Source organism: Monodelphis domestica, chromosome X, assembly GCF_027887165.1.
Source record: "Monodelphis domestica isolate mMonDom1 chromosome X, mMonDom1.pri, whole genome shotgun sequence".
NCBI classification, from domain to species: domain Eukaryota; kingdom Metazoa; phylum Chordata; class Mammalia; order Didelphimorphia; family Didelphidae; genus Monodelphis; species Monodelphis domestica.
In genome coordinates, this window is record NC_077235.1 from 84,855,087 (window position 1) to 84,867,286 (window position 12,200).

Sequence of the window (12,200 nt, forward strand, 5' to 3'; positions counted from 1 at the left end):
AAAAACAGAGTTCAATAGAAAATTAATTTTCTATTTGACTTTCAAATACAAAACTTAAGAGAAACATAAAAAGGTAAATAAGAAAAAGAACTCATAAGAGATCCAATAAGGTTAAAGCATTTACATTCTTACATGGGAAGGTGATACTTATAACTTCTAAGAACTTTATCATTATTTGGACAATTATAAGCAGTATACATAGACAGAGGGCACAGGTGTGAGTTGAATATGATGGGATATCTAAAAATAAGGAAATTAAGAAGTGAGAAAGGAGAATGCATCGGAAGAAGGAGAAGGGAGAGCTAGAATTGGGTAAATTATCTTGTAAAAGAGGAGTGAAAGAATTTTTACGGTGGAGGAGAATATGGAAGATGTGGGTGGGTGCTTGAACCTTACTCTCATCAGAATTGGCTTAAAGACGGAATAATATACATACTCAATTGAGTATAGAAATCTGTCTTACCATTCAAGAAAATAGGAGGGGAAGGGGATAAGAAAAGAGAGGAAGTGATAGGAAGGGCAGATTGGAGGAGTTGGTGGTTAGAAGCAAAACATTTTTGAAGATGAATAGGGTGAAAGAACAGAGGGAGTAGAAAATAGGATGGAGGGGAACACAGTAATCATAACTGTGAAAAAATTACAGCAAGTTTATCTAATATGTGCCTTATTTCTGCAAACATATAAGAATATAAGTCATTTCCTGATTGATAAATGGTCAAAGGATATGAACAGGCAATTTTCAGAGAAAGTAATCAAAGTTATCTACAGTTATAAGAAAAAATGCTCAAAACCACTATTGATTAAAGAATTTCAAATTAAAATAACTCTAAGATGCCATCTCACATATATCAAATTGGATATTGTGACATAAAAGGAAAATAACAACTGTGGAAGGGGATGTGGGAAAATATAGATACTAATGCAGTGCTAATGGAATTCTGAGCTGATTTAACCATTCAAGAGAACAGTTTGAAACTATGCCCAAAGGACTACTAAACTGCTTACCCTTCAGCAATACCATTTCTAAGTTCATATCCCAAAGAGATAAAAAACAAAAAAGGAAAAAAGACCTTTATGAACAGGAATATTCACAGCAACTTTTTTTGTTGTGGCAAAGAATTAGAAACTGAGGGGATCCCTATCCATTGAGGAATGCCTGAACAAATTGGGGAATATGATTGTGATGGAACACTATTGTGTTATAAAAAATGATGAGCAGGATGCTCTCAGAAAAATCTGGAATGACTTCCATGAATTGGTATAAAGTGAAATGAACAGAACCAAAACATACCCAGTAACAGTAGTATGAGTTGTAAATGACAGCTATGCTCAGAAATATGATGATCAAGACAGGCCTTATGATGCAAATTGCTATTCCCCTCCAGAGAAAGAACTGATGGGGTCTGAATGCAGATTAAAGTCTGCTAATTATTATCCTTGTGGGTTTTGTTTGATATGTGTCTTCTTCTACAACATGACTAATGAAGAAATTCATTTTGCATGATGGTACATATATAACCTATATCAAAGTGCTTACTCTCTCAGGGAGCAGGGAGAGGAGGGAGGGAGAGAATTTGGGTCTCAAAATTTTCAAAAAATGCATGTTAAAAAGTGTTTGTACATATAATTGGGAAAAATAAAATATTATTTCCAAAAAATTAAATGACCATGTATTTAATTAGGGCATAACATTTTCACAATTGCAGAAAATCAACATTAAAAAAGGTCTCTGAAATGAGAATTTAAGTTAAATAGAAACTAAATACTGGATGATCTACCTGCCAAAACATACAAGAACCATGTGGACACAATTATAAAATAATCTTTATAAAAATAACAATAGATCAAAATAATTAAAGCTTGGGTAGGCCAAAGAATTATAATAAAAATGACAGCACTCCTTAAATTAATTTGTTTGTTCAGCACATATCAAACATCAAACATCCAAAGGATTATTTTATACAGCTAGAAAAACAATAACAAAATTCATATGGGAAATTAATATCAAGAGAATTAATGGGGAAACAAAGGAAGAAACTCTAGCAGCACCTGATCTCAAACAATATTGCAAATCCATAATTGTCAAAACAATTTGCTACTGGGTAAGAATTAGAGAGATTGATCAGTGGAATCAATTAGGCGCATAATACAGAAACAAATCCACAAAGTAAGCTAGCATGTTAGACACCCGAAGACTTCAGAAAAAAACTTCAGAGAAAACTGTGAAACAGTGTAACAGAAACTATGGGTAGAGCAACATTGCATACTATATAACAAGTATGCATCAAATCAATTTTTCATACAAGTAAAGGGTATAAATATAAAAAAATTAGAGGAATGAGGTCAAAATTACCTCATCTATATGAAGAGGGAAGACTTCCTGATCAGACAGCAGCTAGAGAGGCTCACAGGAAGTGAAATGGACAGTTTTTATCACATAAAATTGAGGTTTTGCACAAATAAAACCAATGCAGCTGAAATTAGTAGAGAAGCAGAAAATTGGGGTGGGGCTCTGTACCTTTGCAGCAGACTTGCCTGCATTAAAAATGAGACCTTTAACTGAGACCCTCAGTTAAAGACTCTCAAAGGTCTCATTTTTAATACTGGTAAGTGAATCAAATTAATGAGAATAAGAGCTATTCTCCAGTTCAAAGAATGGTCAAATAATATGCAAATAGGCAGTTGTCAGAGGAAGAAATCCAACCTACTAATAGGTATATGAAAAATGCTCTAAACTAATAGTGAAATGCACATTAAAGCAGCTTTGAGACACCATTGTCTTCCTCATTAGATTGACTAAGTATCTTCCTTCCTGGTTCAGGTCATGGAACTGTGAGCTTCACCCTCTGGATTTAACAGGAATGAGAACTTGAACCAGAAAAAGAGCCAGTCAAGAGAGTTTTACTTCCCACCAGATACTCTTTGGTCCAGTACCATTGGTTTCTTTGCTCTGTCACAGACGAGACACTGTGTCTTTCCACTGTGGGCATTTTCTCTGACTGTCCCCCATAGCTGGAATGCTCTCCCACTACTGAGCCCCCCCCCACTTCCTTTAAGTCACAACTAAAATTCCACCTCCTACAGGAAGCCTTTCCGAAACCCTCTTAATTCTAGTGCCTTCTCTCTGTTAACGTTTCTTATCAATCCTGTCTATAACTTAGTCTTATAGGTCTGCTTGTTGTCTTCCCTACTTAACTGTGAAATGCTTGAGAGCAGAAATCGTTTTGTATCCATGGGACTTTAACACTGTGATTAATAAATGTTGACTGACTAACTGGGGGATGAGGAGGATTCTACTGGACTACATAATTGAGAAGAAAAAAGAGGGGAACACGAAAATAACCAGATAAAAGCAAGAAATCAAGTTCCAAAATCAGGAGGGAGAAGGGATAAGAGCCAGTGGGAACAGGGCCACCTTAAAAATGCTTAAGCTAAAGTAACTGAAGAGACACAGCAGAAGAGGGAAAAAATTTAAATGAACAAAATCCAGCAAAGCAAGATCATCTCCTGCACCGCCCCTCCTCCAACAACATCCCCCACCTGTTCATAGGGGATTCTGGTGGTTTAAAGAGAGACAAAACAGACAGACATCTTTAGCTCTCCCTACCAATACCATTCTCAAAGGAGATTTTCATTCCTGCCAGGAGGAGAAGCAGGAGGGAACTGGCCAGCGGCCATCACTCAAAATGAACAAGTATCTAGCTAGAAGCATAATCATCTGCCCCCTTAATATTAACAGTTAAACCATGTCTTGAGGAAGGGATTTTCAGATTCAGCTAAACTTCTGATTACTGTTTCTTTAATGGGGAAAAGAAGATCTTGAACTCTTATGTCTAGGGCTTGACCTCTTTCTCACTGGAAGTGAGTTATACAATGAATAGACACAGCTGTTAGCAAAAAACCCATTCAGTCAAGTCAAAGAACAAAAAACAGAAACGAGAGAAAGCATACGTAGGAGAATGTATGCCTGATAATATAGAGTGAAAGAGTTCTCCGATTGGGAGAGAAATAGCCCGGCAAAGGCAGAAAGCCCTGGATCTCACTCAAGGGGAAGTTCCTCAAAGCCTCCAGGGTGGCCAGCTGGGGATAGGGACAAGATAGAAAGTGCCAGTTCCTCTCAAATCTTCTCAGTCTTATTCTCCCTTCAGCAACTTGAAGAGGGGTTGACATCATCCATCTTCCCTCTAGAAGCTGGAAGCCAGAAGAAACTGAAGAACTTGAAGAGCCTGGACAGACTTTCACTATCTCCATTCCAACCCTCAAAAAAGTGTGGAACACTCCACAACTGAGGAAAGATCCTCATACCAGTGGGTTTGGGGGCTCAAGTTACATCAATATTAAAGACAATAGGAGAAAACTATAAACTAAATTATCTTCACGTTAAATGTGAATGGATTAATCAGGCCAATCAAATAAAAAAGCATCATTTGAATAAGGCAGTAAAAGCCCACAATCTGATATTTATAAGAAATACACTTTAAAAACAGAGGCATACACAGAATAAAAATGAGAGGCTAGAAGAAAAATTTACTGTTTCAAGTGAATCCAAAAAGTTGTAATCATACTATCAGACAAGTAAAAAAATATAGAAACATAAAAATATAGACAAAATTACATTATGCCAAAAGGAAATTAAAGATAATAAACAAATATGAATATTAAGCTTATATGTCCCAAATCCCTTAGTGTCCAAATTATAAAGAAAAAATGAACAGAGCTACAAGAAAATACAGAGAGTAATACAATAAGGACAGGGCATTTCAATGTCCCTTTCTCAGTTTTGGATAAGTCCAATAGAAAGATAAACATAAGACAACAGAAAACTGATCATATTGCTGGAGAAACTAGAGCTAAAGGACCCGTGGTAAATGAGATTACAAATGTATTTGTTGGCACCACATGGAACTTTTAAAAGAATTTACCATATTTTAAGGCATAGAGAAATTGCAAACAAATATACAAAAGCAAAAATAATTTTAAAATATCCTTTTCACATCATAATAAAAGAGAAAGCTGTTCTCTATTCAGGGACCACAACACAAATCTACATCGAGACAACAACAAAATACGAAATAACAATTAGGCCAAAGAACAGACCATAGAAACCAGTAATAATAATGTAGAAAAAATTATAATGATTAAACAACATACTGGAATTGCTGAGATGCAGCTAAAGCAGTCCTCAGGGGGAAATCATAACCCTACAAACACACACACACACACACACACATATGCACACAAAGATTAGTGAACTAAATGTGAAATTAGAAAATTAAAAAGTCAACATAACAAAATAAGCACAATAGAGGAGATATTAGAAATAAAAGGAGAAAGAAATAAATTGGTAACAAACCAAAACCAACCAGTCTCTATAAATTCAATAACTAAAAGTTGGTTTTTTGAAAAGACTATTTAAATTTTCCTCCATCTTGGATTCCTTGGAAATAAATGCCACAGTGCCTCCAGAAAACCTCATCATCCAGTGATGTTATCAGCTTTGATACTCATTGCCTTCTCTCTACTCCTCTGAGTGGTAGGGTAGAGCAAAAACTCCTCCATTTAATGAAGACTCCCAGGCCAACCATATCTCCATTTCCCACCAGCTTGCACTCCTTGTATATGTATACGTACCCACTTCCCCAGCCCCTCCCCCACAACCCCAGCTTTTCAGTTTCCTTTCTTCTATTTTGCCTCCTTTTTAGTCTGTTTTTCTCCCATTGGATTGTAAGCTCATTTAGGGTAAGGAATGCCATTTTTTCACATCCCCAGAAGCTAACATGGGGTCTGGAAAACAGTAGGCACTTAATAAATACTTGCTGTTTGTCCTTCATTTGGAAGAGGATCAATGACATCAGGAGATTGATGTCTTGACTTTGCGCATGAATTGGATTTAAATGAGCCAAGAGTTGCTTAAAGTTGTCAGCCTTGCCCTCTCTTTTAGAGTCATCAAAGTTCAGTGGCATCACAAAAGTCAAGATGCCTGGTGATGGCTTGGGAAAGCATCTTCAATATCTGACCAAACTCCAAGGGCTTCAAAGCTTCATCTGCCTTTGTGGCTGCTGGAACAAATTGTTTTTATTCACCCATTCTGCTAGGAGAAGTCTTCACAAGCCTGAAGTACTCAGTCCCTCTAATTCACTAATACTGGGTTATCCTCAATCTGGTTTAGCTCACCTGTTGAGACTCTTACTAGTGTGTGGCTGCTGTATTGCTAGAAGTTCTTGGAGCTAAAGGTGAGAACTGGGGGAAAGGCAAACACCAAAGAGCACAGCAAACCCTCTCACCAAAGTGCTCCCCAAACACTCCATACACTTCAAATACTCCCCAATTACTAATATATGCTGATGAACTGACTGACCAATCTGATTAGAAAGGAAGCAAATCAAAGTAATGAGATAACAAATGAGCAAAGTGAAATCATAACAAAACCAGAAGAAATGCAAAGAATAATCAGAACCTATCATATACACTTATATGCTAAAAACAAAAAACAAGAGAGAACACAAAAGAAAAGAGGAATGCTTTCAAAAATATCAAATACCAAACTAAAAGAGATCAAACAGGGATTTAAAATAACTCAATCTCAGAGAAATAAATAGAATTGACTAAAAAGGAACTACCAAAGTATGTGTGGAGAACTCCTGGTCTTGGATTCAACAGGAGAATTCTATCAAGTGTTTAGAAGAATAACTAGTACCTAAATTATTCTCACAAAAAAAAACAAGAAGAAAAAAGCACCCTACCAGAATCCTTTTATGAGACACATAGAATCCCAATACCTAACTCATGGAAGGATAGAATGCACAAGAACTACATTCTGATATCATTCATGAAAATTGATTCAAAAATTTAAAATGAAATCCTGTTGAACAGACACCCAAGCTAATCACCCAACAAATCATTCATTATGACCAAGTTGCATTTATGTAATGGATTCAAGGATGGCCTAACACTAAGAAAACACTCAAAAGAGTGAATCATAGTCAAAATGAAAACATCCCAAACTAGAAGCAGAAAAATCTTTTGACAAAGTACAACACTCACGAATTCCAAAAACCCTACAGAGTAGTCATACAGGGAGCTTTTTTAAAAACATCATAAAAGTATCTGATAGTAAACATCCTATACAATGGAGACACACTAGAACCTTTTTCAATAAAAAATGGGACCAAAACATAAATGCTCACTCCCCTCCCCTCCCTCTGTTATTTCAAATTGTCCTGGTATTAATGCACTGCTAGTGGAGTTGTGAATTGATCCAACCATTCTGGAGGGCAATTTGGAACTATGCCCAAAGGGCACTAAAAGACTGCCTGCCCTTTGATCCAGCCATAGCACTGCTGGGTTTGTACCCCAAAGAGATCATAAGGAAAAAGACTTGTACAAGAATATTCATAGCTGCTCTCTTTATGGTGGCAAAAAAATTGGAAAATGAGGGGATGCCCTTCAATTGGGGAATGGCTGAACACATTGTGGTATCTGTTGGTGATGGAATACTATTGTGCCCAAAGGAATTCCATGTAAATTGGAAAGACCTCCAGGAAATGATGCAGAGTAAGAGGAGCAGAACCAGGAGAACATTGTACACAGAGATGGATACACTGTGGCACAATTGAATGTAATGGACTTCTCCATTAGTGGCAATGCAGTGATCCTGAACAATTCAGAGGGATTTATGAGAAAGAACACTATTCACATTCAGAGGAAAAACTGTGGGAGTAGAAACACAGAAGAAAAACAACAGTTTGATCACATGGGTTGAGGGGATAAGAGTGGGGATGTAGACTCTAAATGATCCCTAGTGCACATACCTACAATATGGAAATAGGTTTTGATCAAGACCACATGTAAAACCCAGTGGAATTGCATGTTGGCTATGGGAGGGGGTAGGGAGAGGGGAGGGAAAGAACATGATTCTTGTAAGCAAGAAAAATATTCTAAATTGACTAATTAAATAAAATTTTCAAAGAAAAAAATAAAATAGTCCTGGAATTGTTAGTAACAACAATAAAACAAAAAAAGACATTCAAAGCCTACTCTTATATGCCATTTGTCATAAATCTCTCTGTGAAGGGATGAGGAAGAGACACTGGGCAAAGCTGTCATGATGTAAAAGAACCAAAGACATCAGCAAAATCTTTTTCAAAAAAGAATTTGTTTGGGAGAGTCCTTATCTGAGAAACAAGACAAATAATTGTTCTTGAAAGTTTAAACAGGATCTAAAATGAGATCTTGAATGGGATCTAAAATATCCTTGGTACTAAGAATTGATATCCATCCTTGAGTCCTCGAAAATAGACACATACCTATTTCTAGAACACTTGGCAATATTTTGAGCTTATGTGATTCATTTAATAACTTTACACCCTCTGGAAGGAGACATGTGTTCTCATTCTACTTCTGATAGGTCTATTGTTTGCAGCAGGTAGGTGGCTCAGTGGAGAAAGCTTTAGACCTAGAGTCAAATTTGGGCTCGCCAACTACCTAGCTGTGTGACCTTGGGCTTACCTTTTGCCTCAGTTCTCTGAACTATAAAATGGAGATAATATCAGTACCTACATCCCCGTATAGTTGTGAGGATCAAATGAGATGACATTTGAAAAGTGACTAGCATGGTGCCTGACACATAACAGGTGTTGTATAAGCTGCCAGAGTGTGTTTTTATGCCCAGATTTAGCCACATGATCCTATGCAAATTGAACATCAATCTTGTACTCCCAAAAGTGACAGTAATAAGGGGACCATATCTAGAATGTGCCATCATTGCAATCTATTGAATACTCTTAAATAGGCACCAAAAAGTCTTCTACATTTCACAGGCAGTGAATTCACCTCCATGAAAGAGATAGATGTCTTTTTCCCAAAGTCATTAATGCTGATAACAAAGATAATTTAAGACCATAAGAACCTCCAATTAAAACAAATTGTTTGGTAAAGGCTGAAAGATTTTTTTGAGTTCTTAAAAGTAATAGAGACTGAAAATTGATTCCTTTCTCCTAACAAATTAAACCTGAACTGAGATAACAACTAGTATTGGTTTAGATATTTCTAGAAAATATGTTCTATAGTGATATGACTTCATTAGCATGATGACAGAGTAACCCTAATCTGCAAAGACCAAGGCTCCGGTCAATTTGCCTGTTTGTGATTGGAGACGTAGTATAGTGAGTGCATTACGGCTCAGCATCTTAGGCAGCTCATATATTCAGAAGATATATTCTGGCCAAATGACTGACTTTCCTTGGGTGGAGGGAGTTTCTGTTGGGTGTTCTTTGTTTTCGAAGAGGACTAAAATGACATCACTATATCAGCATCGATGTACAGTGTGTCTGATTGGCTGAACAGAAGGATATGAACTTGGAAGGTTCTATCACAGATCAGGCAAAAATACCCTGTATGTACATTTGGGATGGAAATGTCTCTAGATTTTTGGATCTCACGAGTCTTTTGAGCTACTGAAATTCTGCTTTGCTCATGGTTTTTGTACTAAAAGTATGTCAACCCTCCCACAGCTAAAGTGAAGACTGAGATTGAACACAGCACACTAGAAAAGAAATTGTCCTCTTTGCTTCCTTCCTTCCTTCCTTTTGCCCTCTTCATTCTTTCCTTCCTTCTTTTCTTTCCTTCTTTCCTTTTTTTCTCCCTCTCTCTCATTTTATTTTTCTTTCTTTCTTTTTTCCTTTATTTCTTTCTTTCTCTCTCTTTCTTTCCTTCTGCCTTTCTTTACTTTTTCTTCCTTCCTTTCCTTTTTTATCTCTTCCTTCCTCTCTCCCCTTCTCTTCCTTCCTTCCTTCCTTCCTTTCTTTTTTTCCTTCTTTCTTTCCTTCCTCCTTTCTTTCTTTCCTTCCTCCTTTCTTTCTTTCTTTCTTTCTTTCTTTCTTTCTTTCTTTCTTTCTTTCTTTCTTTCTTTCTTTCTTTCTTTCTTTCTTTCTTTCTTTCTTTCTTTCTTTCTTTCTTTCTTTCTTTCTTTCTTTCTTTCTTCCTTCCTTCCTTTCTTTCCTTCTGCCTTTCCTTACTTTTTCTTCCTTCCTTCCTTCCTTTCCCTTTTTTATCTCTTCCTTCCTCTCTCCCCTTCTCTTCCTTCCTTCCTTCCTTCCTTCCTTCCTTCCTTCCTTCCTTCCTTCCTTTCTTTCTTTCTTTCTTTCCTTTCTTCCTTCCTTCCTTCCTTTCTTTCCTTCTGCCTTTCCTTACTTTTTCTTCCTTCCTTCCTTCCTTTCCTTTTTATCTCTTCCTTCCTCTCTCCCCTTCGCTTCCTTCCTCCTTCCTTCCTTTCTTTCCTTCCTTCTTTCTTTCCTTCCTTCTTTCTTTCTTTCTTTCTTTCTTTCTTTCTTTCTTTCTTTCTTTCTTTCTTTCTTTCTTTCTTTCTTTCTTTCTTTCTTTCTTTCTTTCTTTCTTTCTTTCTTTCCTTCCTTCCTTCCTTCCTTCTTCTTTCTTTCTTTCTTTCTTTCTTTCTTTCTTTCTTTCTTTCTTTCTTTCTTTCTTTCTTTCTATCTTTCTTTCTTTCTCAGAAAGGACTTTTTTATCATCTTTCTCTTCAACTACTACTGATTCTTCTCACCCACCATCTGAATTCCAAGCCCAAACTAGAATCCAGAATGTTAAGTGAAACAGCTGCAGTAGAAGGAAATGAACCTTGAGCTGGAGTCAGAGTCTGGCTGGCAATGCCTGATTGGGCCTCAGCTGCTCATTTGAGAAATGGGAATTGGGAAGGGGGATGGACTATATGTTCTCCAAGCACCATTCCTGCTCTGAATCTAGGGTCCTGTGGGAAAACTATAGGTTGAGTAAGCAGTAGGACTGGAACCTAGGTCTTCCCTACTCCAAGTCCACTCCCACACACACCCTTTTCAGGAATGGTAAGAGCCTTTGCAAGATCAGAATAATATCTAGTTAGGGGATGAAGGGAGGAGGGTTTCAAATTCTTGGGGTTCTTAACTTGGTCCTCCCACTCTAGTCACCTTGCTGGCTGTTGCTCTCCAAATGAGAGTCCCTACCAGAAAGTTATCTGGATCACCAAATTGAAGTACCCAGAAAATGTGGGGAGAGCATGTAATACACCTGACCTCCAAGAGCTCTTTGAGGAAATGATCCACTGGGAACTCTGCAGTGACCTTCAGAAGGAGAGTCCCCAAGAAGATTCCATCAGATCCTGACCCCTAGCCCCCATACAGCACCAGAGACCCTCCTGGTCACTGAGTAGAACCCTAAAGCTGGAAAGGGCTCCCAAAATTCTAAAAAGATCCTGACCTCCACCTCCCCCCTAATTCCAATCACTTCACCACCTTGACAACCCAAGATAAAGAGAAGCTTCATGTGGGAGGTAGCCTTGATTAAACTTAGAATTCCAGGAAGCATGGGAATAGAAGGAAAGGGGAAAAGAAAGGAGTGAGGAGGGAGAAGGTGAAAGAAAAAGGAGGATGTAGGGGAAGAGGAAAAGATGAGGAAAGAAAAGGGAGGGGGAAAGGGAAAATGGGGAGAAGGGGAGGGGAAAGGAAGAGAAAAAGGTGGGAAAGGAGGAGAAGAGGGGGAAAAGAGGTGAAGAGGAATGAGGGAAGGAAAGAGGAAGAAGTAAGAGAAAGAAGTGGGAAAGGAGATGGGGAGGGGAGGTAGTAGGGGATCCATAGATCCCCAGCCCCCAGACTTCTCACTCACCAGCTTCGAAGTATCATAGAGGGGCACTGTCTCACCCATCCTCTTTCTCCTGCTCCTGGCTCCTCTCTGCCCCCACCCCTGAGAGCATGCGTCCTGCAGCAGCCTGCACTGCAGTGACTCATCCATCCACCAATCAGCACCACCACCACCATCACCATCACTTCCCCTCCTCCTTCCAGGACACAAGAGGAGCTGTGAACCCTGGCAGCGTCTCCTAGGCAACACGATTAGAGAAATGAGGCTGTAGACAGATGGAAAGTACTGGAAAGAGAAAGAGGGAAGAGAAAAATAACAATAATGACTGGCATTTATGAAACTTCGAGGTTGGCAAAGTGTCCCTTCTATACCTGATATCAGAACTGATTCTAAGAAAGACGGTAAGGTTTAAAAACAACAACAACAACAACAACAATAAAATAGATATTAAGTATCTGCTCCAAGGCAAAAGGGCTGTAAAGGCTAGATAATGACTTGCCCAGGGTCACACAGCTAGGATCTGTCTGGTCAGATTGGAACCCAGGACCTCCTGTCTCTAGGTCTGGATCTCT

At 38.1% G+C, this 12,200-nt stretch overlaps 1 long non-coding RNA gene across 1 annotated transcript in view; it reads right to left on the reverse strand.

Moving 5' to 3' along the window:
• LOC103103815 (uncharacterized) overlaps positions 1–11,742 on the reverse strand; it is a 49,636-nt gene extending 37,894 nt beyond the window's left edge. The window contains exon 1 of the long non-coding RNA XR_008914680.1: positions 11,653–11,742. This is a non-coding gene — a long non-coding RNA (uncharacterized LOC103103815). The remainder of the gene's footprint in view (positions 1–11,652) is intronic.
• Between the last annotated feature and the right edge of the window lie 458 nt (positions 11,743–12,200).